The 6,560-nt window shown below is 42.1% G+C and overlaps 1 pseudogene; it reads right to left on the reverse strand.

Annotated features, from left to right (window-relative positions):
* On the reverse strand, positions 1-5,454 carry LOC115192431 (zona pellucida sperm-binding protein 2-like; annotated as a pseudogene).
* Between the last annotated feature and the right edge of the window lie 1,106 nt (positions 5,455-6,560).

Here is a 6,560-nt window from a genome sequence, read left to right on the forward strand (position 1 = left end):
TTGTTATATAGAACACTTTATTTGACATGTTAGAACAAGACATTACACCCAAAGAATGTATCCAGAAGAAACATATAAATGATGTTCCTCAAAGAGGTCTTTGACATGTCGTTGACCTGTTGAGAGAGAGAGAACCCATTAGTTCAGTTATGGTCCGACAGGGTCTGAAAAGCATAAAACAAGACCGACCTCTTTTCGGGTTGTCCTGATTCACACATTGTCCACTACAGGGGCCACCAGCGGGACTACTGGCATCACAGATGACCACATCACAATGGACAAAGACCTAGGAATCAAAGATTTTAAAAAAGGGATGATTGCCACTCAAACAAAATTAACCAATAAAGATTGGGTGAACTTTGTTACCTGGCCCCTCGGCTCAACCGCATCCTCAGCGAAGGAAAACATATGGACCTCAAAGCGTTTGACGTGAGGGGGGAAGTGGACCCTGGCGTCAGCTACCACCGGGTGGAAGACCACACGGTATGGATCCTCCGGGTTCTCACAGCTGCCAGTGTAGAGAGAGGGACTAAGTTAGGCACAAGAAAAGGCGGTTGGGGTTTACAGCGTTGTGTACGAATTCTTATGGTGGTGTCACGACTGTCCTGTGAGGATCAGATCAATTTACAGGAGAAGTGGGTTCTTTCTCCCCCTCCAGTATGAACTAAAGGAATGTCTTTGTTAACAGGCTTTTCCCACCAAAACTCTTATACCTTTGTCTTGAAAAAAGACAATTCTACATGTATATTCAATTACATTGACATGTGGTGAGATGTCCCTCTAAATGATCCAGAATGGTCAGACTACTTGAATATTGATCGTGGTTTAACCAAAGTTGCCGAATATACAGTCGGTATCATCAACAACGCAATCATTTGAATTAAGAATTTCATGCAATTCTTCCGCTGTCGGAAAAATTGGTCACACCCACGGCATCAGCACAATCATGGCATCGGATTCACACGTCTTCTGTGAAGGGAGCAGCTCTACTATACAAAGTAACCGACGCATTGACAGTTTAGGCACACTTTTTAATTTGCATCTTTGGGAGGTTTCTTGTTTAACTGCCAGATATTAGCAAAAAGGGATTTGTGAAATCTGAAGACGTTACATTAAGAGACAAACACCCACACCAGTACAAATCCACTTGATCTGACAGACGATGGCCAGAGCTTTCTCAGGATATTGCACAACGATTTAAGCCAAGTATGATATAGTTGCACTTGAAGTGACAAATCTGAACTGCCCATTTCATGCACAGCCATGTGAATGTGGTGTCTTTTCCTATGATATACAAGAAACATTTTCACACTGCTACCATTTAGTAAACAGCTGCAAAGTTACTCCCGTGACAGATGAGCCTTGTGTCCACCGGAGCAAATTAAAATAGGGGTGCCAAATTTCAGTTTTTGCGACCATTTCCTAAAAATGGTAAAGTTGCGTGATTTGCAAACCCGATCCCCCAAATGAATGGTTTTGACCAATAAAGTTGCTTCACTACACTGCATCCAGTTACTGAAAAGGCACCCGCAGCGTGCATAATCATTGTAGCCTACCTACCAAAGGTTGCAGTGTCCATTAAAATGTAGAAAAGTCATCTTTCAATATAGTTACCCAATTTCAATTCTTGAGATAAGATGGCAAAGTTAAAAAAAATAGGCCAGCGGTTTCCATCTGTGGCGAAGTGCTCACCCAAATCAATGCTTATGACAAACCCAGCCAGCTACTCTTTTGAGTACTGTGCAGTAACATTTTTTTAGCTAGCAAGATGCTGCCACACTTGACCGTGGTATTTGTTCATGTTTATCAACTCCCAATTAGCTCATTCCCCAGGTACAGGGAATTACATTGAAAGTGGCATCAACTTCTGGGGATCCTTTCAACTGATCCTATTCAGTTTCAAACATTAACTTCCATGCTGCACAGGCGTGTGAACCATCCTTTATGTTTAGTGCAATAACTGTTTTAAACGCACTTGTGCCTGAATTCAACCCAAAACCAATCGGAAAGGCAAGCTAAGCTTGCCAGCCGCTCTTGATTTCCATTCGACTGACCATCAGTTCGGCACAACACTGAACTGTAGCAAACCAAAAGGATAACATTGAGTAAAAAGGTGTAGGTACAGGTAACGCCAACATAGTGTCTTAACCTTTTCACATGCGAGTTCCAAATATCTTTAACAGTCGCCCCAGTGGGAGTTTAGTTTATGCACGTGATGTCAGAATGCACTCACTGTTCCAAAATGTGGACAGATGACCTCAAACCAAGGCACACTACCTGGCAATTTTCTATAGGCCGTGTCAACGTCTAACTTTGCCTCATTAATTCACAAAAGTAGCCCATTTCACGAGCCGGCCAAACTTTCCTTCAAGAGAAAGCCCAAGCAAGCATACAGACATTTGCACATCTAGTCAGAACAGGCCTTGCCCAAACTTTCCCCCTGGCACATTTATTGCCTGGTGCCCGCATTGCATTCCTATCAAAGTGCCTTATTTTCTGTGTAACGCATTGTCGTTTCTACTGTAGCATACCGTAAGTATAATGTACTTAACGTTTTATTCATGCATTCCGATTCTTGCCTAGATTGTAATGGACACGTGTGTAAAACACTTTTGAAGGTTGTACTCAATACGAGCGCCATACAATGCAGTCGGGTTATCACGTAAGCGTCTGTCAGACTTATGGTGTTTAAGACAACTGGGATCTCGGCGTACCCCATTGTCTTGAATGCACTGAAGTCTAAGATTTCCAAGTCGTTAGTTGATTTGAACACGGCATCAGATTGTAAACTATGGTACCTCAGAGTTGCCAGATCAGACCCCTCTTTCCAGGGGTATTTAGCTTACAAAAACTGTTGCTAAAGCCCCCCCCATCTTAGTAATATTTCCTGCATCATCCTCTCCACAATACCTTCCCCCAGGGACTTAAACGGATTGATCTATATCTTGCAACTCTGTTTAGCTTTCGTGCTACGGTTAAGCTAGGCGACAATTGGCTTTTTGATTTGTTAACTGTAAACTACTTGTCATGTGTTCCGGTTCTTGTATATGTCGTAACAAGTAAAGATTTGTCACATGCTGAAGTGGCCAAACTAAGTTAAGATCTCAGGCAATGGGCACAGTGAATGGCATTAGGGAGTTCTTGCTTGACAAACATGGCTGCCATATTTTCTACACAAGATTTACATGTCTCCCTTGTACCGCATCACTGGTGAGAACATTGTAAAACAAGTCTAGCTGTTAGTTTTGGGTTTGTCAGCGCAACCTGTTATTTAGACTAGATGATAACATTTAGATATATTTTACAAGCAAAGGTGGAATAAAGTTGTGAAGACCATTATTTCTCATCAGTAATAAAAAAAATTGTTTAGATGCTTTTCAGACAATGCGGTTTAGAGTCGTTTGTTGCAATGGTACGCTGCAGGGACCCCTCAGTGATAACAAACATGTGATCGTACGCGTAAAAAAGGTTAATAGGGCCACCACGAACCACAACAGCTTCAATGCACCTTGGCATAGATTCTACAAGTGTCTTGAACGCAACACCATTCTTCCACGAGAAATTCCATCTTTTGTTGAATCTCCCATATGTGGTGATGTGAAACGCCGTCTCAGGCCCCACGCCAGAATCTCCCATATGTGTTAAATTGGGTGGAGATCTGGTGACAGACCGCATACATCGTTTTAATGCTCAAACCATTGTGACCACTCATGACCTACGGATGGGGGCATAGCCACGGTAGCCAAAGTAAATGGCCTGCCAAGCATGATCGGTTGCTAATTACTCAGGAACCACACCTGTGGAATAACACTTGTTTAGGCCCAAAAAACAACAAGTTACCCATTAATGATGAGATTCTACCGGGGTCGGGAGTCGCGGTCCTCGTTGAGGGTGGCCCAGCAGTGGTCAAGCATCAGCGCTACCTTAGGATCAGAGGACCTGGTCAGCTCCACCTCAAAGTGCAGAGGCTGTCTCAGGTATTTCACCACTGGATAGTCCCCCTCCTGGTGGAACATTTTATACGAGGCGTCACAAAACAGCGAGGTACCATCTGAACTTGTCCATTAATAAACGCTATTTTATCATATCCTATTGTGCCCCGATGAACACTACCCCCCCCCCCCAACCAGAGGCTTCTGACAAATTCCCAAATCAGCTCTTCACTGTTTCTCCATAGCCACACCTGTAGATCTCAGAACGCTTACATTTTTGGGAATGGTTTTGTACAATTTGGCAATATTTTATGAACACAGCAAAGGAGACCTTCCAAGATTCTATATTCCATTTTCAGATCATCAGAATTTAGAGGCTAGGGGTCAAATTGAAATTCTGAATGTGTGCATGCTTACCATGAGCGAGTCTCATTCTAACCATTAGTCGACCCGTCCCAGTCTCGGCAAAAGGCTTGGTGTCACGCGGCCTGGTGAGGAACGCCAATGTACAAGTGATGTTGACCACATAGTAGCAGGAAACCTTTAACCTAAAAAGAGGGATGTAGGCAACTTCAATAGGGGAAACTTCAAGCAGTGGAGTGGACACACTGGTAGTAGAGGCACATTTTCCCTATATACAAAGTTAAAGTATTGAGCAATTGGTGAAAAAAACACTATAAAAATCTAATAGCTACAATTGTGATGCGTAATGCACTTACTGATATTCGTCCTCTGAAGACGTCGTGGCATTCAGCTTCACCTCAAGGGGGGCAAAAGACAGGTAGCTATCAGACCTGGGTTCTGTATTTGTTACACTTAATTGAGCTTGCTGAGCACAGTAGAACCAATGGAATAGCACCAAAATTGCAAACAATGCCCATCTGGTACTCCAGATTGAATTTAAGAATACACCCGAAGTCGTAAAATGTCTAACTAGTAATATGTTATGCTTACTATCTAGCAAGAGGTTGCATAGCAACAGCATCAACTTCCGGTAAACAGGTGAAGAGCTAGTATGTGCGACTGAAAGCATACTGTTCGTTTACAGTTTGGAACAACCTATTTCGTATGTTTTTGCGGTCCTTTTTTGGAACCCTGTAAGCTTAAATGTTGCGTCATCCTGCAGCACATCTTGCGTGGTGCCGCAGAATTCTGTGGCATGTTATTTAAGTGTCAGCCAACACCCAATTTACCACAATCTGCCACAAATGGTGGCGGCATAAGCTCAAAACTTAAAAAGAACCACTGTACATCTGACAACGTTATGTAACATATGTAACAATGTAACATTTTACTGGTTGTCTCAGAAAAGAACACTACTACTTTGTTCTCCTGTACCTCTTCTCCCTGCCCGTTTGTTCTTCTAGATTCTCCCCTTCCATCTATGTCCCCATCTGTGGTAAATCCAACCTCATCTCCTTTTCTGAACATTTTCCACCAAAAAATGTGTAGTCGTGTTGGTAGACTCATCACCTACCACCTTCATCCATTTTAGAGTACTCTCATCTGGGCTACCTGCCATGCCTACCTCAGTACAGCTGTGCAGATCCGCCAACCAAACGCACCACTACGTTCACTTCCGAAACCGAATGTTATGATCGAACACAAAAAAATTGTAATAATAATAATTCAATGTCCAAAGTCAGATTCCGCACTCATCTGGTACGTTGTGATTCAACCTGCAGCCCAAATGAGCGTGCTCTGGTATCAATGCTCATCCGGAGAAGTCCTCAACTTCAAAACTTTGTTTTCTACAGCAAAGCTAGCTTAGCTTACGTATTCACTATTGCACTTGTTTATTGCAATGGAATGGTAAAAACACATCCAAGAAACACCCACATCAATCCACACCCCCAAGACAATTCTTGTTGGCCTTCAATCATGGCCGCTAGCATTTCTTAATGAGCATTGATGAAAAACAAGAGCTGTGCGCGAATACCCATACTAACATACTGTATACTACATACGTAATTAGTACATACTGCAGATATATATTATTAGTTCATTTTAGTATACTGTAAACGAACAGTATGCTTTCAATTGCGCGTACTAGCTCTTCACCCGTCTACCGGAAGTTGATGCTGTTGCTATGCAACCTCTTGCTAGCTAGTTAGCATAACAAATTACTGGTTAGACATTTTACGACTTCGGGTGTGTTCTTAAATTCAATCTGGAGTTCCAGAATGCGCTCATGAATTCAGAGCGTTGTCAGATTGTCTGTTTGTAAATTCAGAGTAGACAGCCAGAGCGAATTTACGAAAGCACACAAATGTCCATTGAGAACGCACAACGACTATACCATTTAGCTAAGCTCAGAATGACGGGAATAATCAAGTCAATAAACGTTGGGTAGTTAGTTAGATAGCCTATAGTTAATATACTGTCAAGTTTGATCTATAAGTAGCCAACTAACGTTAGGTAGCTAGCTAACAACATACCGGTACATACTGCTGTACTGATACGCTATGTGGTTCGTTAGACCAGCGTAGCTAACAAATTGTCAGCCAATATAATGTGTAAGTTAACTTATTTAAAAAGTAATTACTTTATTACATTGCTCAACATTTCTAAATATTTGTCATAATTAGTTAAAGCAATGAATTTGTATCCGCTGTCGTTGTACTTCGA

The sequence above is a fragment of the Salmo trutta genome, chromosome 1 (assembly GCF_901001165.1).
Source record: "Salmo trutta chromosome 1, fSalTru1.1, whole genome shotgun sequence".
Classification (NCBI taxonomy): domain Eukaryota; kingdom Metazoa; phylum Chordata; class Actinopteri; order Salmoniformes; family Salmonidae; genus Salmo; species Salmo trutta.